Source organism: Cervus canadensis, chromosome 9 (assembly GCF_019320065.1).
Source record: "Cervus canadensis isolate Bull #8, Minnesota chromosome 9, ASM1932006v1, whole genome shotgun sequence".
Lineage (NCBI taxonomy): Eukaryota > Metazoa > Chordata > Mammalia > Artiodactyla > Cervidae > Cervus > Cervus canadensis.
In genome coordinates, this window is record NC_057394.1 from 38,813,788 (window position 1) to 38,839,855 (window position 26,068).

General features: G+C 41.1%; 1 long non-coding RNA gene across 1 annotated transcript; it reads left to right on the plus strand.

The window, feature by feature from the left end:
- The first annotated feature begins 562 nt into the window (after positions 1–562).
- LOC122447405 lies at positions 563–25,826 on the plus strand. The gene is made up of 3 exons (XR_006271215.1): positions 563–756; positions 4,749–5,070; positions 25,500–25,826. It is a non-coding gene; the product is annotated as an uncharacterized LOC122447405 (long non-coding RNA).
- Positions 25,827–26,068: the final 242 nt, after the last annotated feature.

Sequence of the window (26,068 nt, forward strand, 5' to 3'; positions counted from 1 at the left end):
TAGTTTGGCATCCTTGCCAAGGAAACCTTTTTCTTACTTCAACTGTTGTTTTTCTTCTGCTGCTACAACGGTGAATGTCGAGGCAAGATCTTGATGCTACTTATTTAAATGAGAACTGGCTCCCTGTTTACCTTTGATTCCAATGAAGGGAGTGGGGGAACATGGGGTCTTGATGGCTTGCCAGGGCCTGTAAAGCTGATAGATGTGTGCCTTGTCTCTCGAATCATCTGGAAAATCAGGTCTAGCTGGTTTGATCAAAGGGTTTGCAAGTCAGTTGAGAACACTCACAGGCAATAACGAGAGATGCTATATACATCAACCAGCCAAAGGCCAAAAAGCTAATGGCCTCGCCAGAGATAAAGGATTATGTATGTTATGCTTGTGAATACCAAAGGGAAGAATTCTCCATTTGGATATTGATGGCTAAGGTTTATACTGGTTAGACATTCAGACCAACAAAATGCTCCAAATCTCAGGGACTTAAGTCAGGATAAAGCACTTAAAACTCTGCTAGTATCTGCCCATTTAAACTTGGTGTGGAGTGAGGGAATGAACTAAACACTCTTTACTGACAATTCCTCAGGAGAGAGGGGAGTCGTTCTAAATAATTGTGAGTTGAGGTTGCCTCATTTTTTTCGGAGTCCTTTTTCATTCCAAGCGTCTAGCTGCAGCACCTGTAGAGAGAAGATGACTCTGATGGAGACTGATGGAGAAGGGACCTGGCATGCATCCTTTTTTTGAACCTCTTCTTTTTGGGTAAGTTGGTCATGTGGGAAAAGCTCAGTTTCTCAGCCAAGAAATGATTCCCTGGATCAGAAAACTGCATATCATGATGTGGGAAATTAGAAGTTAAATCCAAAGAAGATTTGTCAGATCATTCGCATCTGATGTTTCCTGTGACTGAATCATCTCACTGGATCTCATATGTTTATTTCAAGTCCTTTGTTTTTATTTTGATTTAACTCACTTAAAAGGCGGCACTTCTCTTGGCAAAATTACCAACAACAAACCAACTACATCTTCGGCCAGTATTTTCCATTTTTTTTTTTTTTACAATGGTATTAAATCATTTCCTAAAAAGTTACCCATTCAATGCCCTAGTATGAGGGAAGAATATTAGTGTGAGGGAAGAATATTACAGCTACCTGCAAGGGACAGTCACTAAATTTCCTAATATAGACATGGTTTAGTTACTACTGTGAAGCCCCATGAAACAACTGCTGGCGAAAGCTTTAAAACACAGACACACACTTGGCACACTGTCCTGGCATTAAACTAAATTACAGGTACCGCGGTGACATATGTAAACGAATCTGCCAGTACAAGTTTCTGAATGCTATGTGCCGTGTGAGATAATAGACGATGCATTATTCAAGTTTTGTACTAATTAAAGAACTACTTTGTTGCTAAGAATCCGTGTATTAAAAACATAAGTTCTTATTAACTGCGTTCCCAAGAGTTAGAAAGATGAGAGGTGGATCTCGGGTTTCAGGGACCTATTATTAGGTTCTCAAAGTATTTTCTTAATCGCGTGCATTTTTTAAGAGAAAGCTCTGAGTCCATATCACATAAACAAGGTCTGATTGTGGGGTTGGAAATGGCTATCTTGGGGTTTTCTTCTTTTCCACGGCGTTTTTTTTTTTTTTTTTTCTTCTCACGCCACCAAATTTCACTTCTCGGAATCAGGACCTGAACCAAAGTTAAACATCATAAAGAAATTTGCTCAGTGAAACAGGCCTTTTATTGACTGAAGAGCATGTTTACTGTGTAATCTGCATTTTTGTAAGTCCTTGTGGAAAATCCCCTATGATTGAGTGGTACTTAAAGATTAAAAAATACACGTTGCCCCGGAGGATTTCATAAATGGAAGAAAGGGGGCAGAGAGGGAAAGAACTAATATATCAGACATACCAGCCTCTTATCACCAGAAGGACAAAAGGACATCCCTGCAAGGTGGCCTCATCAGCCAGCGTGGACCCTAGACCTCGGGGCGACTCCTGGTCTCTGCCCAACTGTGAAACCCTGTCCCATCTCCGCTCCGAGGACCCTTCCCAGGCTCTCTTCTGCCGCCATCGCGTTCATCTCCTCCCCTTCTTCTCAGCCCTCCTCAGGTTTCGCCCCTCACCCACAGTTTTCCTCTTTAACAAATTTTGTACTCTCAAGACTCGTTATGATTTGAACAACTTCATCAGAGGTTCTCATGAGCCAGAGCCAGAAGTCCGCAGGCTCCCCCCTCCTCTTCTCTTAAGGTGAAATGGCTGAGGCGCAAAAGCCCCCCTGACCATTTCTCTGATGGCACATTAGCTTCTTAATCCTCAGCCCTGGACCCGCCCTTTCTCTTGTTTTCTGGCTCATGCATGTGAGGGATTTGAATAAATGGGAGGGGATTCAATGTCTCTCTTTCAATCCCGCACCTTGGAAGGCTTTCTTGACTGGGTGAGAATTAGGTGAAATTACAGTTAATTTGCCAGAAATTATATACTCCCATGAGACCGTGGAACACACAAATGTTCTCAATCATGCCTACAACAGTGGAAAATTTTTGCGAGTCACTGCTGACGCTGTACTGTGCTGGTCTATTTTTACTGAATTTGCTCTATATTTTAGATTCTGTGCTCCTATTTAAAGCACTTTTCCTGGTCTATTGTTGTGAGTTCTCTCGGATTCCTCTGAGGCTGCCTGGTGGCTTTCAGACAGTCTCTGATCACCTCCATGCTAAAACAAAAGAGCACTGCACACGCCCACTGGTCAGCCCCATCACTGTTTCAGGTTAACCCCTTTCTTCTCTTGATCATGCTGATTCCTTCTTTTCCTTTAAAATCCCCAAACTTCTTTCTGTTCTATCATTTTTGAAACTATGTAAAGATCTCTGCTGCGGCTGCTGCTGCTTCTCCAGTAGAGATCTCTAATCATCTCAAAATCAATTCTCTCTTTGTCTCTATGCCTTTTTTTTTTCTTTTTTGCCATCTTAATCATCATCCCAAGAGGAGTGCATTCCATACATATGAATTGGCACTAGCTAATATCTACTTTTAGTTGGTGATGGACAGGGAGGCCTGGAGTGCTGCGATTCATGGGGTCGCAAAGAGTTGGACACAACTGAGCGACTGAACTGAACTGAACTGAATATCTACTTTTGATATTGTTGTCTGCTTTCTCCCTAGCATCAGCTTGTGGTCAATTTCCACAAGAAATTGGAAGAATTTCCTTCCTAAATTGTGCCTCTATGCTCGTCCCTTTACAATCTTCCTTTCTGCATGCCCCACACCACCCACCCGGTTCCTGATCCTGTTCCCACCTTCTTTAACTTTGTCAAGAATTTTTCATCCCCAGTCACTTATTCCACATGCTCTCATCTTCCTCTCCTCACTTGTAGGATCAGTTTTACATATCCCTTTACCCTCCAAATCTTCCTCCTCTCTCCTCTTAAGTAGAATTCAACATGGAAAAAGACATCCTAACTCCAAAACTATCAACACTTGGAATAGCAAATGATAAAACAACAATATAACTCCTTTTTATCCTTTAGAAAATGTCAACAGTTTCCCCAGTGTTCAGTTCAGTTCAGTTCAGTCGCTCAGCCATGTCCAACTCTTTGCGACCCCATGAATCGCAGCACGCCAGGCCTCCCTGTCCATCACCAACTCCCGGAGCTTACTCAGTCTCATGTCCATCGAGTCAGTGATGCCATCCAGCCATCTCATCCTCTGTTGTCCCTTTCTCCTCCTGCCCCCAATCCCTCCCAGCCTCAGGGTCTTTTCCAATGAGTCAACTCTACGCATGAGGTGGCCAAAGTATTGGAGTTTCAGCTTCAGCATCAGTCCTTCCAATGAACACCCAGGATGGACTGGTTGGATCTCCTTGCGGTCCAAGGGACTCTCAAGAGTCTTCCCCAACACCACAGTTCAAAAGCATCAATTTTTCAGCACTCAGCTTTCTTCACAGTCCAACTCTCCCCAGTGTAGCTGGCAGCAAAATAAATTCTGTATTTCTTCTTGAGATTATAACTTTAAGCAAATTCTGAAGCTTCAAGTTTTTTTCTCATAAACTCACCAGTTATGTCTTGCAGAGCATCACTTTACAGATCTGTCTACCCTTTTGCTGACCTGATTGAGTGATTTGGCATTGAGTGTAGGAACCATGACTACCTTCAACACACACCTAAGTTTATTCTTGAAAAAGGATTTATTCAGTCATGAATTGGCTTACATTTGAAAGCTAATTGTTGATTTTCACATCAGTAGCATTCTTCTGCTAGTAATTGTGACCTATAGCTCCCTAAGTAGTATATACCCTGATCAGACATTCAGTTGTCTTATTAAAATATTTATACCTAGAATTTTTTAGAAAGCTCCCTAAGTAGTATATACCCTGATCAGACATTCAGTTGTCTTATTAAAATATTTATACCTAGAATTTTTTAGAAATGTGTTTCTTTATCTTATATTAATAATACTTACTCTCAGGTTTAAAATTTCCACAGTAAAAACCTTGAGCCTTCAACTAAGTGACATATTTTATTTTTGCTCATAGATATCTAGATTGTAAGTTTATAAAAGTCTACAGCTAGTACTGAATTAAAAAAAAATAAACTATGAGCATGTTATAGACTTAACATGTACCAAACTTAACATGTACCAAAGGAAGTTATTATTTTTTTCCATAAATCTTATCTAATTCTATGGCCATTTCTATACAAATTCCTACCAAATTTTTACCTTAAACCCTATGTTCTTCCTCAACCACAGATAGGGGTTCCAGCTGTCTGCTGCCCACCTCCACCTACGACTGCCCTGGCCAACATGGTATCTGAAGTGAAGTCCTCCTCCCTGCCGGCTGCTCATATGGACACAGCCTTTCAGAACTCCAAGCACGGTTTGGTCCAAATGTTAAAGTGGCTCCAGGTATGGATGAACATATGCCATCGGAGATGGAGGAGGAAGGCCTCACCTGGACATGTTTATTGGTGCTGAGTTTTGAAGGAAAGTCCCCAGGAGGCAATTTCAGGTACACACAGAAGAAAGAATATGATCGAGGCAGAATCACAAGTCACACTGTCAATGCTCTTGGGTGAGTCTCCAAGGCATCTCTGGCTTTCAGAGTAGGCTTCTCAGTCCTGCCGTGTACCGAATCCAACCCATCCCCACATGGATTCCTCTCTAACCACTCTCTATCAAGACTCTATCTTCCAGCCAAATCTAAATCCTCTCCATCACATTACTCTTCTACTTGGGAAATCCTTCTCTGCTTATAGTTCTACTCGCCATTCACCCCCATGATGCCTTCCTGAATCCTCCTGACAAAATGAATAGCTCTTTCTTTTACATTACTGTTTCCTATAGCATTTTTCACAGCCAGACCTGTCTTAGACTTAACTGTCTACCCGTCCGTCTATCCCATCTGACTGTGAGCTCTTTGAAAACAGGGGCCATCTCTTATGTATCTGTGCCTCGGCATAATTCTGCCTAACACAGTGCTTTGTATGCATCAGGGTATCCATTGTTATCTATTGAACTGAATTGAATAAATGGTTCCTGAATGAAAAATATACACATAATTTTATCTGCATAATTATAACTAAGCTGATACAGGTGGGTACAATGCAACTTTTTGTTTCCAAGCCCCAACTTGCTGTTGAATCATTTGTAGATTTCCTGACTGATTACTTTTTTATATTGCTAGGATTTAGTGGTATAAAAATATGATCTAACAATTTGACTTACTGTAAAAGTAGTTCTTTAGTTTATAATCTGTGTATATTAAGGGTTGTAACTGCACTATTCTCCCATCTTAAGTAAGGCAATTTCAGGGTGAGGTTTTGCCTTTTGATGTCAAGCCTTTAAACACAAAAGGAACAATTTTATTCCTACAGAAGCTGATAAAAATTATACTACAAATGAATCCTGTGCTGCACTTAGTTTATGGCCCATACTAAAATAAATTTTCAGTAGTCTCTGCATATAAATTGAATGATTTGGTACAGATGGTCATATTTTGCACTAAAGCTTCAACAACGTTAACTCTTCTGCAATGAATAAAGTCATCATAATAATGTCATTTCTAGGTGGCAGTAGCTGGCTGAAGAGAAATGAAATATTAGGGAAGTTTCATTTGCTTTGGCCCATTTCTCTGGTGGAGGTGGTCTCGAACTAGACTTTCTCAGCTCTTCTATTTTGGGGCATCTTAGTGGCTTGGGGCCATTTGAGCTAACGGAACAGTTTCGGTCACTGATGCTCTGCCTTCAGCCTTACAGGCCAATCCTATTTTGCTCTTGAGCCACTTAGATTGCAATTTCACTAGTATCAACCCTACATCTAAAATTGATATTTATCTTTACATTTTATAGTAAATGCTTTTTATATTTCAAAACCATTCTAAGTAATTAATTCAAAAGCAGAATCTAGAAAAATTAACTATGAATTGATTAAAATAGGTCTTTAATTTGAAACTCTGTTCCAAAGATTTAAAAGGGTTATTTTGCTCATTGAATTATGCCCCAAAATAATTCCAAATATATGGCAAAATAATCTGAAAACTTAATAGGCTTTTAAAATATAATTTAGGGACTTCCCTGGCAGTCCAGTGGTTAAGACTCCTCACTTTCAACACAGGGGCACAGGTTCAATCCCTGGTCAGGGAACTAAGATCCTGCATGATGTGTGGTATGGCCAAAAAATAAATAAAATAAAATTCATAAGTTTCAATCACAAGTCTTAGTGATTTTAATAAAATGTATCAGCCTCTAGTAATCCAATCCTACATACTTAATTTTTAATTCATTCTACTTGGTATACTGAATTTTTTCATTTATGAATAAAAGTTTGTCATTAAAAACAAGTCTCTTCCATTGTAGTTAAAAGGCAAGTTTCTAGTTTTTCAAAAAACGAATGTTATCAAATTTTAAAAGCCTATCTTTTTGGTAAAAGTAAATGTTCCTGGTGTCTTACGCAGTGTTGCTTTTAACACATACAATATTTTCCAGTGATTCCAGACTGACTATCACCAGAAATTCTGAAATCTTGTCCACTGCGATTGTTTCACTGACCCTTGTCAGAATACATAAGGGAGAAATTCTAGAGCTCCAAAGGAAAACAACTTTTCGCCTTTGAGACACTTTGTCTCATTTATCTAAAGAGTATTTTATTCCCTGTTCTGTGCATAATAAGATCAATCCGAAGTAGGAGACGAGGCCCTTGGCTTCAAACAAGTCATAATCATATAACATGAAAGGCAACAGACAACAACAGCTAGAGGAATTTCAGATGAGAAGAACTGAAGAAGCTGGGAGCAGAAAGAAGGTTAATTGACCTTCTGGGTGGATATTGAGGAGAAGCCACGTGAGAATGCTTGGGGTTAACCCTGACATGCTCAGGATCATAGGAATTCTGCTGAGGAGCATCAGGGATTGGGACAGAGTCAAATGTGAAGGGAATGGACAAGCAGGTGAGAATGGTGGGAAAAGTCACTGCCTTTGCAGATGGTAGAACTGGGTTTGAGTCCATAAGCTGCACTGAGCTGGGAGCCCGGGTCTGTGCTAAGAACTTAAGCAAAGGGTTTGAACTCTGTGAGCCTCCATTTATGGGATTCAGTGCTTAGAAACCATAAATCACTTAAAAAGTCAAGATAATAAAAAATGATATTAACATGTCATTAATGATCATATAAAAAAGATGGTAATGATAACCCTATGTGCAAAACAGAAAAAGAGACACAGATGTACAGAACAGACTTTTGGACTCTGTGGGAAGGCAAGGGTGGGATGTTTCGAGAGAACAGCCTCGAAACATGTATATTATCTAGGGTGAAACAGATCACCAGTCCAGGCTGGATGCATGAGACAAGTGCTCGGGCCTGGTGCACTGGGAAGACCCAGGGGAATCGGGTGGAGAGGGAGGTGGGAGGGGGGATCGGGATGGGGAATACATGTAAACCCATGGCTGATTCATGTCAATGTATGACAAAAACCACTACAATATTGTAAAGTAATTAGCCTCCAACTAATAAAAATAAATGGGAAAAAAAAAAAAAACCAAAAACATTCAACTGCTTCACACCCTAGGGACTTCCCTTGGCGCTTACCGTAAAAATCTCAGCTTGTTGTGACTTCAGACAATGACAGCATTGGGGGCCTTACTCTTTGGTTTTCATTTATCTCTGTTACTCACTTACTCCAGACATACTGGCCTCATTTCCTACACCCCAAATGTTCCAAAGCAAACCATGTCAACTGAACCTCCTATTTCCTTTGCTCATTGCTCCTTCTCCCTGCCCTCTACTGGAAAAATCCATATCTCAAGAATATCAGAAAGACTTTCTTTAGCCACTGTATTTATTTTTGGCTGTGCTGGATCTTCACTGTTATGTGGGCTTTTCCCTAGTTGTGGCGAGCAGGGGCTGCTCTCTAGTTGCGGTGAGCGAGAGCTACTCTCTAATTGCAGTATGTAGGCTTGTCATTGTGGTGGCTTCTCTTGTTGCAGAGCACAGGCTCTAGGGTCCAAGGGCTGCATTAGTTGTGGTTCCCAGGCTCTAGAGCACAGTCTCACTAGTTGGGGCACATGGCTTAGTTGCTGGGCAGCATGTGGGATCTTACCAGATCGGGGTTTGAAACCATGTCTCCTGCAGTGACAGGTGGATTCTTTACCACTGAGCCACCAGGGAAGCCCTCTTGAGCCACTTTAAAGTAATATCCCAGTGTTTCTCTGGATTCCCCATCCTATGTGATGTCTTCATGGCATTTACTGTCATCTTGCTATTGCTTTGTTCATCATTGGCTCCTGCATCATCAAATGTTTTTGCTCTATTGCCTTATTCTCATCCCCATCCAGCAATGAAACAAAACTTCTTGAGTCTGCATATCTCTTCAGTCGTTGCTTCCCTTTACTGCTTGCAAAACTCACTGAAAGGAGTTCTGAACTTTCTTCTGCATATTCTGCTCTCCCATCAAACCTAAACTTACTCCAGTTAGGCCCTCATCTAGCTGTTTCAAGGAGTCAGGAGATGAGGGCACAACTGGATTAAGTTTAAGTTTGGCATGGCAACCCCCTCCAGTATTCTTGCTTGGAGAATCCATGAAAAGAGGAGCCTGGCAGGCTGCAATCCATAGGGTTGCAAAGAGTTGTACATGACTGAATGGACTTAGCACGCACCCAGTGACCTGGCACTGCCAAATTCAATGGCCAATTCTCAGCCCCATCTTCCTTTGATCAATAGTGTTTGACAACATTGATCATTGCCTCCTCCTTAACATGTTTTCTTCCCTTCGCCTCCCAGACCCCACTTCCTCTTGGATCTCCTACAGTCTCATAGGCTGTTCTCCATCTCCTTCGTTGGGTCCTCACTGTCTTGGAGGTCAAGAAGTCCGTCTCATTTTTGGGCCTCGCCTCTATCTACCCTCCGTCCCTAACTTGCCCTATCCAGTTCTATGGCTTTAATATCATCTATATTTTATGGTGTTGGGTATGGGGTTATTCTCCCCTCCCCTCATTTTGCAGAAGGACTCTGTCAACCACCACCTAGTTGTCATTCCTGTATCTAAAGTTATTTGACAAAAAGCAACCTGATTGTTTAGGCAGTCAATAATGTGGTGCCCCACTCTTGTAGAAACATTGCTTTTTTCCCTTGGCATTGCTTTATATGATATGAAGAATGACCCTAATCATTGTAACAGATGGACCTCTACATCTCAGTGCCTTAACACAGAAGTTTATATCTCACTCATTATCACAGTCCCATACGGACCAAAGATCCAAGGACTCAGGTCTCCATCTGTGGCTGAATCTTCCTCTGAGTCCCTGAAGGACTTCCAATTTATCGATCTTGTTGTGATTCCTTCTTTATGTCTTGCGCAGTAGAAGATCCTTTCTGGTAGTTTCTATTCTTTTTCAAAAGTGGTTGTTCCGTAGACAGTTGTGATTTTGGTGTGCTCATGAGAGGAAGTAAGCTTAGGATGCTTCTACTCTGCCATCTTCCTGCTCACATCAATGAAACATCGATTTTTCAAACAGAATAAAGACCTTAGTGGGCACTTAGCCTTTCTCTGTCATTTTACATAAGAAACTTGGTAACAGAGGAGTCAAATGATGTGTCATAAGTCACACAGAGCCAAGGCTACAGTCCAGGCTTTTTTAATTCTCCTGATTCTTTAAAGCAGGTTCTTTCTCATAGCCAACAGTGTCTGAATTCTTGCATGAACATATGTGCCTAAACATCAAGTATCACAGAACTGCAAAACTGGCAGTACCTTCATCATTTTAGCTCTGTCCCTTTGTGATGGGGAAACTGTTGCCTAGGACCCCACTGCCATTTAAGGCAGTGGAAATATATTCTACAATCAGTTATGAATTTGGACCTTCAGGCACAAAGATCCATGAGATGCCAGGTTTCTTAACATGTGATCCATGCTCTTAAACCTTTATTGGTCTGAATTCTGCTTCTCCTTTATTTTTCTTCCTTCATCATCCTGAGATATTTCTCTCTTCTCATTCATTACTCGTACGGGCTATTTCATGTGCTATTCTTTTGAAGCCTCACCATTCTGAAATGTCACGTGGAAAAGTATTTATTTTGGCTTGAGAGCCGTTTCCCCTTCACAATGGCCTGTCCTGCTCTGCAACATTTTGTACATCTGGTCAGGTTGTCAACTGAGGACGTCTGGTGATAGAATGCTGACACATTGCCTGTTTATATTCTGTCATGTCACTTTCTAATTGAGTGGCCTAAAAATAGAAGTTTATTATTCTCTGGATCCTTTCCACTGTTTGTTTCAATGTTCTTTCTGGGCAATCCCATTGGTTGTTGACTGACATCAAAACATTCTAAGTTGTAGTATCCTGCTGGGTGTTGCTTCTTCTTAATTTCTTATAGTTCCACCTGCTCAGGCAGTGACAGACTTCCTGCCTTCACAGTATAGGCCAGTTCATCCCTCACAACAACCTTATTCCTTACACCACTTAACCTTGAATTCACCCTTACCTCATTTATTCAGAAATTCTAGGATGAGATGCCAACGTCTTTATGAATCATGACGCATTAGGCTTTAGTTGGCCAGGCTTTGCTTACCCCACAAAATTGGTTGTGACATTTGTCATTCTTTTACTATCCTAAAGACGGAAGAAATATTATACCACAGTTTTTTTTTTCTTAGAATAACTTTCCTCATTGTCATTTGCAATTTCTAATTTTATTATCAAACTTCATTTCTCCAAAGCCAATACAATTCCAGTTTAAAATACCTGTGTTTATAGCATCATTTTTTCCCCTTCCTTCTGATCTAATAAGCAGATACATCCCAGTTCCCTGCCTTCTTGCCATTCTATGATCTTCCTGCTCTAAGAACTTACTTCTGTTGATCCCTGCCCCTCCAGCACATTCAATGCCCCTATTAAACTGCTCTTTCTCTTCTCCCTTGCAGGAGGCATCTTAAAAACCACCTTCCTGCCGCCTGCATGTCGTTTCTTCTGGTTGTCAAATTTCTCACCCGCTGCCTTCTCCCCATTCTGCTTCCATCTCTTCTTACCCCGGTCTTTCTCCAGCCATCACATTTCTGAAACTCTCTTTCAGGATTAACCATGATCTCCTTATTGATAAATCCAGAGTCCGTGGCACATGTCTTAGGGACCTTTTTAGTATCTATCTATAGATTAGATCCTGCCCCCGGGGTTGGAAGCTCACCTGTCTGTCGTCTATTTTCACTTTATCCTTTGGTTTCTCCTTCACCCCCTGCAGTTCTTGACCTGCCTTCTTTGTCGCCTCCTCAATCCTTTCCCAGTCACTTAAGTATGAGACTTTCCCAGGTGTCGCGTCTACCCATTGTATCTCTCTAACTGTAGCTTGGCGTTTTCATGTCACATCCTGATTAGAAAACAATATATCTACAACTAAGACTCACCCTGCCCCTCTAAAAACTGCCTGCCCCTTCACATTTCTGTTTTTTTTTTTTTTTTTAAGATTAAAAAAAAAATATATAGCAATCTAATTTTATTTTGTCTGCTTTGTTTTTTTATTCTTTGGCCATACAAAGCATGTAGCATGTGATATTTTAGTTCCCTGATGACGGATGAAGCCCACACATCCTGAATTAGAAGTGTGGAGTCCTAACCAGTGGACTTCCAGAGAAGTCCCATATGGTTCTTTTAATAAGATCACTATTTCCTAAGTCAGGGGATCTCAAAATTTCAGAATTACTTGTGTAGTCTTCCTCTTACCTTTACTCCCTTACCGGTGTTCAGTCAGTCACGAAGTCTTACTTTACTTCTCCACAAAATCTCTTAAATCTAGCCCACTATTGTTACTGGTTTTTATCCCTAATATCATCATTATAATTTAGGCATTCAATTGCTCATGTTAGATTTAATGCAATGGTTCTTAAAGCATTGTCCTTGCTATAACTCCACACCTCTCCCCAGTTCATTTTTTTTTTTTTAAGATTTTGTTGATCTAGATCAGTTTTAAAGTCTTTATTGAATTTGTTACGATATTGCTTCTGCTTTATGTTTTGGTTTTTTGGCCTTGAAGCATGTGGGATCTTAATTCTCTGACCGGGGATCAACCTGGCACTCCTTGCACTAGAAGGGGGATTCTTAATCACTGAACCACTAGGGAAGTCCCCCCAGTCCATTTCTACTTTGTTATCCAATCATGCTTTCCTATGGAAGTTTTTCATTATGTAACTGTCCATATCAAAAACAAATATAGCTTATTAACACATATATATGGAATCTAGAAAGACAGTACTGACGACCTTACTTGCAGGGCAGCAAAGGTGACACAGACATAAAGAACAGACTTTTGGACACAGTGAGGGAAGGAGTGGGTGGGATGGCTTGAGAGAATAGCACTGAAACACGTACATTACCATATGTAAAATAGAGGACTTCCCAGGTGGCACTAGTGGCAAAGAACCCACCTGCCAACGCAGGAGACATAAGAGATACAGGTTCGATTCCTGGGTCGGGAAGATACCCAGGAGGAGAGCATGGCAACCCATTCCAGTATTCTTGCCTCAAGAATCTCATGGACAGAGGAGCTTGGCAGACCATAGGGTCACAAAGAGTTGGAGACAACTGAACTTAGCACACATGCATGTAAAATAGATGAGCCAATGGCAGTCTGCTGTATGGTGCAGGGAACCCAAAGCCATTGTTCTGTGACTACCCAGAGAGGTGGGATAGGGAGGGAGGTGGAAGGTAAGTTCAAGAGGGAGGAGATATATGTATACCTATGGTCTATTCATGTTGATATATGGCAGAAACCATCATAACATTGTAAAGTAATTGTAGTCTAATTAAAAATAAATAAATGAAAATAAAATTCCTGATTACCTACGGACACACACAACTCACATTCCTTAATGTGCCATTTATTGAACAACCCTGAGGGCTTCCTCAGTGGCTCAGTGGGTAAAGAATCTGCTTGTGATGCAGATATGGGTTCTATCCATGGGTCAGGAAGATCCCCTGGAATAGGAAATGGCAACTCTAGTATTCTCGCCTAGGAAACCCCATGGACAGAGGGGCTTGGTGGGCTGAAGTCCATGGGATCGCAAGAAGTCAGACACGACTGACGGACTAACACTTTCACTTTTCATATATATTTAATGTACACAATAAGAGGCTTTAATATGTGTAAATTATGAAGTGATCATCATACTTGACACCTCGAATGGGTACTTTTTCTATGTGTGTGGTGAGAACCTTTATGATCAACTCTCTTGGCAAATTTTGAGTCTACAGCACAAATTTTTAGTCTACAGTCTACATTAACTGTAGCCACCATGCTGCATATTAGATCTCAGAACTTACTCATCTCCCACAACTGAACCTTTGTAACCTTTGACCAACATTTTGCTAGTTCCCCCAGCATCTTCATAGATGATGTGGCTACTGCATTTGTGATCTAGTGGCTCCACTCAAGAAGTTGTAAATTAGGAATGGTAAGTATGTCCTAAAAATGATACAAGTTTGAAAACATCCAAGTAATATGTAATTCCACACCAAGCATACCAGATCCAATACAGTTTATGATTTTTAAAGTGTACTACTACTATTGTATCTTTCAACTGAAATCTCCTCCTTTATTTCCCAATAAGATGAGCTCTCTTGCTCATCTTAAACATTAAAAACTTACCAAGCCTAAAAGAAATCACAGTAGACATTTGTAGAATCAAGCAGATGAAGTAAAATAAATATATAATATTTTTATCCTCTTAATTTTCCTTTGGTTGATTTTAATAAAATTTAGTATTTCAGTGAGAAAAATCTCCTAAAAAGCAATTCTGATTGATGATAAACCAGTGTCGTGAAGGTGAATGGAAAAGCACCTCTGTCCAGGACCTAGAGAATCCACACAACCCAAGTGAACACCCTTGATAAAAATTACATGAAAATATTTCATTTTTTTCCAGCTTTATTGGTATTTTGTATTTATTTAAAGTATACAGCATGGTGATTTGACACACATACATATTGTAAAACCACAATCAAGTTAATTAACACATCCATCACCTCACATAGTTACCTTTTATTGAATAGAAAGAATGCTGAAGATCTAGTTTCTCAGCAAATTTCATATGTACAACATAGTATTATTAACTGTAGACTCCATGCTGTAATTAGATCCTCAGAACTTGTTCATCTGACATCTGAAAGATTGTACCCTTGTACCCTGTTTTCCCTATGCCTCAGTCATTTACAACAACTATTCTAATTTCTGTTGCTATGACATAGACTTTTGTTTCTTTCCAGATTCCACATAATAAGTGACACTATACAGTATTTGCATGGCACATGGGGGTACAAATATTTCTTCAAGATAATGATTTTATTTTCTTCAGATATATACCCATATACTAGGTCATATGATAGTTCTATTTTTAATTTGTTAAGGAAACTTACCGCTCTTTTCCATAGTAGTTATACCAATTTACATTCCCACCAACAGTGCACAAGGGTTCCCTTTTCTCATAATCCTCACCAACATTTATCTCTTGTATTTCTGATAATACCCATTCTAACAGGTGTGTGGTGATATCTCATTGAGGCTTTGATTTGCATTTAAAAGATTATTGATGTTGAACATATTTTCATGTACCAGTTGGCCATTCTCTATGCCTTCTTCGGAAAAGTATCTATTTAGGTCTTCTGTGAATTTTTAAATCAGTTTGCTATTGGCTCCAGGCTTCACCCTGGACAACCACATAACTCCAAGAGAAGAGATCTTCTTAAAATATATATCTGAAAGTCTCATTTCCTGGCTTAGAAGCCTCCCATGATTTCTCCTGATCTTCCTGAAGTTTCCTGAGAATAAAGTCAAAACACTTGAATTAGTACACAATGCACTTTTCCATTTGACTCTTGCTTTTTCCTCTCTAGCCCACTCCAGTATTCTTGCCTGGAAAATCCCATGGACGGCGGAGCCTGGTAGGCTACCATCCATGGGGTCGCAAAGAGTCGGACACAACTGAGAGACTTCACTTTCACTTTCACTTTCCCTCTCTAGTCTCATCTCTCCACACTTAAATTCGTCTTCCTCATGCTTTGGCTTTTAATGTTTGTTGTTGTTCAGTTACTAAGTCGTGTCTGACTCTTTGTGATCCCAAGGGCTGCAGCATGCAAGGCTTCCCTGTCCTTCACTGTATCCCAGAGTTTCTCCAAACTCATATCCATTGAGTCAGTGATGCCATCTAACCATCTCATCCTCTGTCACCCACTTCTCCTTCTGCCCTCAGTCTTTCCCAGCATCAGGGTCTTTTCCAAAGAGTCAGCTCTTGGCATCAGGTAGCCAAAGTTCTGGAGCTTCAGCTTCAGCATCAGTTCTTCCAGTGAATATTCAGGGTTGATTTCCTTTAGGATTGACTGGTTTGATCTCCTTGCTATCCAAGGAACTCTCAAGAGTCATCTCCAGCATCACAGTTCAAAGGCATCATTCTTCAGAGCTCAGCCTTCTTTATGGTCCAACTCTCACGTCTGTACATGACTACTGGAAAAACTATAGCTTTGACTAGACGAACTTTTGTCGGCAAAGTGATGGCTCTGCTTTTTAATATGCTATCTATATTTGTCATAGCTTTCCTTCCAAGGAGTAAGCATCTTTTAATCTCATTTTAATGTTTAGGTCATTTTATGCTATTACCCTTTGTGATAATACAACCAGACTAGAAATACAATACTAGAGGCAAACCGTAAATCTCGGGTGAAGGTTAGAGCATATGAGAGTTTTCATGTTGGTAACCTCTAAGATGTTTGTTGCTTGCTAGAGCTGCAGTTACCTGAGTCTGCTATTTCCCACGAACCTTACTCCTCTCTATAAACCTTTTCCTTAGGAAAGAAAGACGCCTGCCTCCCAGCAAAGTGGTTAGCATGAAATCAACAAGCTCTTTAGGGATTCGCCCCATCTCTACAGGACAGAGAACAAATTCCTACTGTTTTTCAGATTTCTGTGAATTTAGAAAAACAAGCTTCCCAGACATGAAGGTACAAAACTCAGATGTGGTGGCAGAAAAACATCGTAGTACAAAAAGGCATTCAATTCTCTTGGAAACACTGTGCTCATTAAAGGCATAAACACTAGGTACAGAAAGTTCAGTAATCCTTTTCCTAAGGGCAATAATAGTTTTTATATTACAAAATCAAATGGTTGCTCTTTATTTGAAGGATGAAAATAAAGTGCCAGTTTGGAGAGGAAATAAAGTGTAACCAAGTCAAACACTTGCATCTGAATGGAGGGTCAGACATTTTCCATCCTCACAAGCTTTCATCCAAGCGTATTTATAACACAGCCAGGTTTTACTTTTATTTCTTCCAGGTTGTATATCTTTACTGCTGCTTGAGAGTCTGGCATAATCACAGAAACCCATCAGCTCACTTAATTCTTGGCTCCTTGGGCTCTCCCTGCATGTCCAACAAGATGCCAGGACATGGGCAGAAGGCAGTTTAGTCCCGTCGGGAGATTTCATCACAAGGCTGTTGTCTTTCTCTGTGCTTAACAACAGTTACAATATTGATGTGTGCATGTGTGTGCTAAGTCACTTCAGTCGTGTCTGACTCTTTGCGACCCCATGGACTGCAGCCCGCCAAAACTCCTCTGTCCAAGGGATCCTCCAGGCCAGAATACTGGAGTGGATTGCCATGTCCTCCTCCAGGAGATCTTCCCTACCCAGGAATTGAAACAGAGTCTTTTATGTCTTCTGCATTAGCAGGAGGGTTGTTTACCACCAGTGCTACCTGGGAAGCCCTACAATATTGATAAGCCATAAAATTATCAGTGACAGCTACTTCCTTAGAAAAGGGAAAGGAAATAAAGAGACTAGGCTTTGAGTTACTCTGTAGCAGCGACCTCCCATATAAAACAGACTCAAAAGTAGGTCTTTTTGAAAGAGATGGATTCCTGCCACCACACAGCAGCTCAGCTCGCCAAGCCCAGAAGTGGAATATTGTGCCCAAGCTCTTGCAGTCAGTAAGTGGCAGAATGGGGATATAAACCAATATTCAAAGATCTGTTCTCTCCCCTCCGGGGCCAGCTGCTTCCTGGAGAAGAAGCATAGCCCTATTGTGATGCAACTACTTTCTAGCAAACCAGAATTCTAAATCTGGAAACAGATTCTCAGCAATTCCTATGGATTCCTTGTATCTTGAATAATGAGAGGCATCATGCAGAAATTAGGTTCCACATCCATGGTTTCCATTTCCGTTCTGTTGTAATGAACATTATAACAATGTGGCTGACTCACTAAATTCTGGGTTTCAACTTCTTTGAAAAGTGTTTATAACTGAACAAATGTCGCCAGGACAAGTGAAGACAGTGATAAAAGATATCAAGGTACAGAATGGGATGATTTTAAATGTAAAACCACCCCTGCTTCCCCAGTGCACATCTTTAAGATCAAATGAAATTCTCTCTTTGAACGTTGCATTGAGATGAACAGTGAAATACAGAGGAATTACCCTTGCATTATCTCTGTGGATATTACAAGTTTGGACCACAACACATAGTAGCGTCCTTCATGAACTCAACCACTGCTAATTCAAAAGTCAGTATTGCATGGCCCCAAAAGTCAATGTATCATGGGCTTTTTGTTGATGCTTAGATATCTCTTCCTAAATAGCCCTCTGAAAACATTCATTCACTCAGCAAAGTGTGGTATAGGCCACATTATGCTAGGAAATATAAAAGACGCACACAATGGGCTATAGTTCCAAAACCAGCCACTTCTTACATCTCCACTATGTTCACCGTAATCTAAACGAAACATCATCTCCAACCTAGAACATGGCATCATCATTCAGACTGGTCTCTGAAGTCTTTTGAAAATAAAAGTCTAACTATGGCACACCTCTATTAAGATCCTCCAATGACTTTTTATTGCAATTACAACAAAAATCAAGGACTCTTCTGTGACCTACAAAACACACATGATGTGATCCCTACTATGCCCCAGCCACACCAGAACCATATGCTACATGCGCCCATTGCCTGGAGTGCCTCTGCCCCAAACCTACACATGGCTGGAATTCTCTCCCATCATTCAGTTCACTGGAAGTGTTACCTTCTCAGACACACCTCTCCTGAAGATTCCATCTTAAATAAAAATAAACTCTGTACAATATTTTCCTCTTTAAATATTCTTTGGAGCATGCATCGCTGTAGGCACTGATTTTTAATTGTTTTAATACTTATCATTATCACTAGAATGTCAATTCCTTGAGGATAGGGAACGTAATAGTTTTATTTACCACTGATTCCAGGACTTAAGTAGAACCTGGTTCACTAAGGAGCTCAAGAAATTAATACACTTAGAGTATACAATTCATTCATTTTTTTGTGTATTCAGTCATGTAGCCATCACCTTAATCAATTTTAGAACATTTTGATCATCATGAAAAAAAATCCCATATTCATTAACTGTCACTCCCCATTCCTCTTCCATCCTGACCACAAACTTTAAAACAAAGTTTAAAAACAAAAACAGCAGTATGTAGAAACTAAGAAAGTAATGTGGGAGAACAAAAGATAGAAGCTAACAGCAACTGCCAGGGAGGTGTAGGAAAACACAAGTGAAGCCATATGTGGGTGGAGATAAATAAAATATCACGTTGTTCACTCCAGATTCACATTTCAGCAAGCATCCTGGTAACCCTAGAACAAAATGGACTTCCTTCCCTAATCAACAGTCCTCCTCTTGTAAGAAGGAGAATCAGGTATAGTAAAGAATACAATATCATGACCTGTTTAAGCACAATTTGCCCAAATAAAATAAAAGCAAAACTAAATTACCAGACTGTTGAACACAATTCTGTTAAAATGAAAGCCACAGAATATTTCATAACTTAAGAAGTTACTGAGATGACAAAATTTACAAGTTGATCATTTTTCTTCTACAACTCAAAAGGCATCTCCTTCCTGACACCTCTGTGATGTTACAATGAATTATCAACATTTTCCATCATATAGGCAGGAGTCATGTCTTGGACAATTCAAACATCTGAGAAGTCTTCTTATTTTTACACTATCTTCTCCCACATCTGATTCAATAATTTAATAGAAGGTCATTCTTGGACAAAGGGTCACAAAATATTGTTCCAGCATCTTGGCCTTCCACCCTCACATGTTCAAGAAACAAATGGAAATTAATGTTAGCCCGCCCAAGTTGAAGCTATGACTCAAATTTTGCCAACTGCAATCAAACTCTCCTTCATCCAAACTTTTGCACCTTTCAAGACCACAGTAGTCTAACTCAGTGATAAGACAAGTGAAAAACACCTAGGAGCAAATTTTCCAGGAGTCAGACTTTCTTAAATTTTGAAGTGATTGTCATGGGACTGAAAGGAAGAGAAGTCTATACGTAGCTGGAAAAATCTACATAGTACTGGAGAAATAAATGTATGTAGGATACCAGTTGTTAAGAAGGGCTCCCAGACCGACTGTGTTGCTAGGTCATTGATAAATAAAAACAAGGTTAACTACAGAGGTACTGAGTCTGAACATGACTTCTTGGACAGGGAAATCAATAAAATGCCAGTTCGTGAGGTAAGAAGAATGAGATCAAACATGCAAAGTTTACTTGCCTTTTTTTTCAAGAAGTAATTATGCAAAGACAGGTGCACTGAGAAATCACTGATGTAGAAAATGGGAGACTAGGAAGATGAGAGGAAGTTTGTTTTGAAGGTGGGGTTAAAAGGAAAGGTTTGAACCAGTAACACAGCCATCCATATGTTTCTTCCTCTGCAGTTTGTTCTGTGGAATGGCCTGAGGCTGTAGGTACACAAACCAGCTATTTGTCGAAAACCTGTACTTTGGAGACCTAACCAGATTTCTCACAGCTTCCTACAAGGTGTTAGGACAACAGATCTGTAAACAAACGAAAGGTTGCTTGGGTCACTACTTGTAAACTTCAAGATTCACAGCAATATGCAGTGATGTTTCCTTAGAGTTCCCCGTTGGCCACCAGGAAGAAACCAATTCCCAAGTCCATCTTTATTCAAGACTTTTCTTAATTACATCCCAACCACTTTCCCAAAGACAACTGCAGCTCCTCCCTGATAGAAGCAAATTGCTTCCTGTGTCCAGACTGCAGGGGTCACCATCATCTCCCCCAATCTCAAGACACACATTGCCTTTGCCCATCCACCATGCCTTCCTTGTACCTCTGCATCTTTCCAAATCTGATCTGACCTCCTTCACGAGACTTTCTAGCTCCCTATAGCCTAAAGGAACCTCTTTTTTCCTGTAACCTCTAGTGTGTGTTGTCTGTGAGCTGAGTGATGACATACTTGTACAGGCATTTTTTTTTATTATGTGTTTTATCTGTCCAAATGAACTGTAAATGCCTTAAAGACAAGGACTAAGAATCATCCACTTTGGGTTTTACAGAGTGAGGGTCTAAAACACAGTCAATGTTCAATAAATGTTTGTTGAAAGCTTTATACAGGTGGAAAAAGGGAAGAACCTGTATTAGGGAAGACAAAGCTACTATAAAAAATGCAAGACAGTGGTTGAAAGTTTCCAGTTTTAGCAGGAGGCTCATCTTCACACAGGCTTTCAAGGAGCCTGGCCGATATGCCTCCACCATCTTGAACAAATGACTTCCATCCTCAGATTCACGGTCCATCCACCACCCCACCACCCAGAAGGCAGAGAGGGAAAAATAGAGATCTAGGGCCAGACACCCTCTCTTGAAATGAGTGATGAATTGCACACATCAATTTTGAGCATGTTTCTTTGCCTCAAACCTGGCTTTAGAGGGAGCTGGGCGCTGCTAAGCCAGGCAGCCCCCATCCCAGCTACAACTCTGCTATCAGGAAGGAAGGGGAGAAGACATTTCTGTGGGTGAGTAGCGTCCTGCACACAGGCGCTCTGGGCAGCCTTCCCATCTGCAGAGTGGGTGAGCATTTTTGTCTAACTACATGGTGCCCTTCTTGATGCTGGAATCAGGCTTTCTATGAAATGTCAACTTCTTCTTGTCATAAATGGATGAATCTCATCTTGCTCTGCTCAGATCTCACCACGGAGTGCCCCAGAATCATATTTGGGGATGATGCACTAGGCAGAAGTAGCCTTCTCTCTCTGCAGAGAAGGAAACTCTTGCCCCCTAACCTCCCTATGGTGAGCCCAAGTGAAAGATGCCTCCTGGCCAGCAGCTCACCTCCCATCTGCTTTCTCACCAGCGGGACCAGTGAGGACTCCCGCTTCCTCTGACTGTCAAAGAGATTAGAGTGTCCTGTGCTTGTTAATTTCCTGTAGTCTCATGTCTCAACAGTCACACTTACCTATTAAGTTTTGTAATAAATGTGCCCAGACCAGCAGCTCCAGCCCACTTTTACATATATTGACAGGTTATCCATGTAATATCTAATTTTAATTCAATTCTAAACCATTTATCCATCTTATGAGCAAAGCACTATGTAGATATTGGGATTTTTAAAAATTCCTGCCCTGAAGTTGTTTAGAATCCCCTGCAGGGGACAGCTATCTGCAGGTCACCTTATTAGAAAGCTCACTTGGGCAAGTCTAACTAGAGATACAAGCAAAGTGCTACGAGACTGTAGCCAACAGAGCAATCAGTTCTAACTTGATGGCCAGGGAAGACTTCAAAACATATTTAGATAAAAAGATTGCCCAGGGGAGGCAACACTTGAACAGGGCCCGGAGGGATGAGTCGAATTTTAACAAGTGGCAGAGAAAGAAAGTGATATTCTTGGCAGAGCATAAGCCAAGGTGCAAAGAAGTGAGAGCAATCTGGAAGAGGCCAGATGCCTGTGGGGCTGGGGTAAAAGAGCCTTGGGCATGAAGTAGGAATGGCAGAATGGCTTTGCTGCTGCTGCTGCTGCTAAGTCACTTCAGTCGTGTCCGACTCTGTGCGACCCCAAAGACGGCAGCCCACCAGGCTCCCCCGTCCCTGGGATTCTCCAGGCAAGAACACTGGAGTAGGCTGCCATTTCCTTCTCCAATGCATGAAAGTGAAAAGTGAAAGTGAAGTTGCTCAGTCGTGTCCAACTCATAGCGACCCCATGGACTGCAGCCTACCAGGCTCCTCTGTCCATGGGATTTTCCAGGCAAGAGTACTGGAGTGGGGTGCCATTGCCTTCTCCAAGAATGGCTTTGGGTGCAGGCAAACTGGAACCATCAGAACCAGCAATGAGCATCGATCCTTGAGCAGGGCAGCAACTGGATCTATTGCAGGTGGAAGGAAGACAACTGTGCTGATGGTCGGAAGGTGAGGTAAAGAGTCACGAAGACACTCATTATATATATATTTATGTATGTGTGTTTTGCGGTCACACTGTGTGACTTGCAGGATCTTAGTTCTCCAACCAGGGATCGAACCCAGGCCACTGGCAGTGCAAGTCCTGAGTTCTCACCACTGGACCACCAGGAAACTCCCCATAATAATTCTTACTGAACCCTAACTAACCATTAGAAGAAGATTTTCACCTCAGTTATGTCCAGCTCTTTGCGAAACTATGGACTGTAGCCCAACACTGAACTGATGCACCAGATAGGAACCAAAAGAAAACTCATGAGTTTCTTGGAAATCTATGAGCCTGGAACAGAGTAATTATGGAGTTCTGAGGGCTAGAAAGGAAAAATACCAGGACCACAAACCATCCCTGAGAGCTGGGGTCTGAGGATTAAGGTGAAACAGGCACGCAGAGTGGCAAGTTATGGCATTCATATACTGTGCTCAAGAAAATCAAGCAGCATGTGAACAAATACAGCAGAAGGCAAGTGGCTGCCTGGGTGAACTCTAATGAAGTGATTTGGAAGAAAAAAATCAACTTGATTGACCAGCCTACATTATGTGTACTGATTGCAGTAAATCCCTCTGGCCAAACAGAACTTGGTTCAGTCTTACAGGTATGCTTCTGTGTATTATTGCTCTGCATACCAAAATATTCATAGATCTTGGGAAAGTCTAAAAAACTTGTGTTTTTCCTTTCAAAGAGTGGAATGTAAAATACCCACCAATCCTCCTGGATGGCGCCTGGGTGAACGTATTCCTTGTTATTTCATTTAAGCTGCTAAATATCTATTAGAGTAAAATTATGGGCTCTTGGCATGTGCAGTTCCACTTGTAGCTTCCTGAGCATCGAAGTAATAAATGTGACGTGGAACCCTTTATTTTGGAAGGCAGATCCTCTTCATGCCTGGGATTACCTAGCAAATGGGCAGTGGATCCTATAAGAAACCGTTTCCTCTATGACCTAAGTCAAAGGGATGCATAGACTCTAGGTAGCCCAGATCCTGGATAGACATAAGGACCAACCAACAGCATCTGCTGATGTTAGACTTTTGGAGGAAAACCTCAAGATACTGGCAGTTAAAATCATCTCAGCATGCCATTCTGTGACCTTCACTCTAAGAAGGGAGTCTTTGCAGGAATGACCAACCTATTTTGCAAAGTCAGGGTGACTCCTTTCTTCATAAGCTCTTTCCACTCAATCTACCGTGTGTATTTCAAGTTTTCCTGGTGAATACCTATGTCTTTCACTAAGCCATGAATGGAAGGGGAAGGTGAGGGGCATCACTCAGGTGCTTAAGAAACACACACCCAACCGTTCCCTTTATTTGGCTGTGCTAAATTTCTCAGCACATAGGAGAACAAATCCAAGCAAGACGTTAAGATCAGCAGCATTATCAAAGCACAGAGCTGTCAGGTTTGGGGGGAGGCTGTTTGCCAAATCAGAACACATAAACTTTCAGGATAGAAACTAGAATATGAATTAAGCTCATATCACTCAAAAAAGAGCTGAATGCATCTGAAACCAAAGTACGTTGTCAGCCTCCTCCACTCGCTCCAGGCGCCGATGCCTCGATTAGCTATGCAAGAAGCTACCTGCTATTTTAGAATTATATGAAGTCACCTCAGGGTATCTACAAGCTTCTCACGCACAAGATACTGACTTTTTTTTCCTCCTTCTTCTTGGCTTAAAGCACAGTTGTTGCTCCATCCTGGTAAGTACTATATCATGGATTGTTATTGCATAAGCTGTCATTAAGGAAGCTTGTCTTCTCAGAGAAGAATCAGTCTGCAAACAATAATAGTTTGTTGTTAAACCCCCCGAGACCTAACATTTTTCCCCCTCAGTTAGTAAGTATTCCCCTAAAAGATTAGGGAGCTGAAAGCTTAATTTCCAAAGAGGAGTTTTTTTTTTTTTTAATAATAGGGAACATTCCCTCCACTCCATTAAAAAAAAAAAAATTACCTTCTCTCCTGAAATAGTAACTAAATTTATAGGAACAGAAGAATAGCTCACATGATAGGTATCTAAGCCACGAAGCTGCCAGTGTACATGGGATTACAGGGACCGTGCCGTTCAACATGTTTCTACCTGAGGTACAGAGATTCTGTTTTGATACTGGACTGCTTCAGAACATTTTCAGATGAAACTGTGATCATGAAAATGAGGACCTGTCAACTCCATCCTCAAAAGCCAAGGTTAGTAAGGGCTTTTGTAGACTTCCCAAATAAATACATGAACACAGTTAACCTTTGACCTCTGGTGTCCTTACTCTTTCAACTCCAAGCTTCTCTCCTGGGATGGGTGTAACAATGTTGCCAAAACGAGCTTTGCCAAAAAGAGTGCTGAGCACTCACTCTGGTTTAGACCGAAACCACCTTAATCACTCACCTTTCATCTTGCCAGATTTCTAGTGTATAACTATTCCAACCACTCTCAGATTTCTCAGACTTAATCTGCCCCACAAAGCTTGAGTATTTCCTATTTAAAAAAAAAAAAAAACAGGCGCACTAGATTTCTGCTTCTGTTCACCTAGCTCTGAGGCATTTCCCAGCTCTAACTCCTAATACCACCCTAAAAAAGAACTGCTCTGAATCTGAGTGTCCACCTGCTCCAAACTCAGATTGGAATCTCCTTCAGCATGCCCTAGTCTTGTTCCACACTCGTGTAAGCATGTATGACCTGTAAGTCCACTCTTCCCTGAGGCCTTAATAAAACTTCCTTTACCATATTTGAAATTACTAAGCATGCAATTTTTATTTCCAGGTGCAAAAATGTCTCATGCAAATCTCTTTGACCTGAAGTAACTGAAGGCGCCTTCAAAACAGGAGCCTATTGCTTACTCAGCAGATCCGCAATGAACACCACTCACCACATCTTGTTCTCCCGGACTCCAAATCACCAGGGTTTAATTAGACACTTCTGAAACTAAGTCTGGCTTCTGCGAACCCATCATGGATGAACTGAGCCACAGTGATGCAACGGGATTAGCGTTTGTCTTTGTGGTTTACACAGGTAAAGAAGGTAACTAAAGTCCGAGCGTTCCACTCTTGTGACGTGAAGACTATGGCTGCTGCGTGGTTCTGACCTAGGCTGTTTTGACCAAATAAACTGTAAAGAAAAAATGGATATGAAATGTCTCTTTCACATGGGTAAATACCCTCTGAGCATGGCCCATGGCCATGGACCAGCATACATGTTGAGTGTTCCAGAAAGATTACATGGGTTACAACCCTTGACCTTTGATTCCCAGCTAGACAGGGATTGAAAGTGAAAGTTGCTCAGTCGTGTCTGACTGTTTATGACCCCATGGACTATACAGTCCATGGAATTCT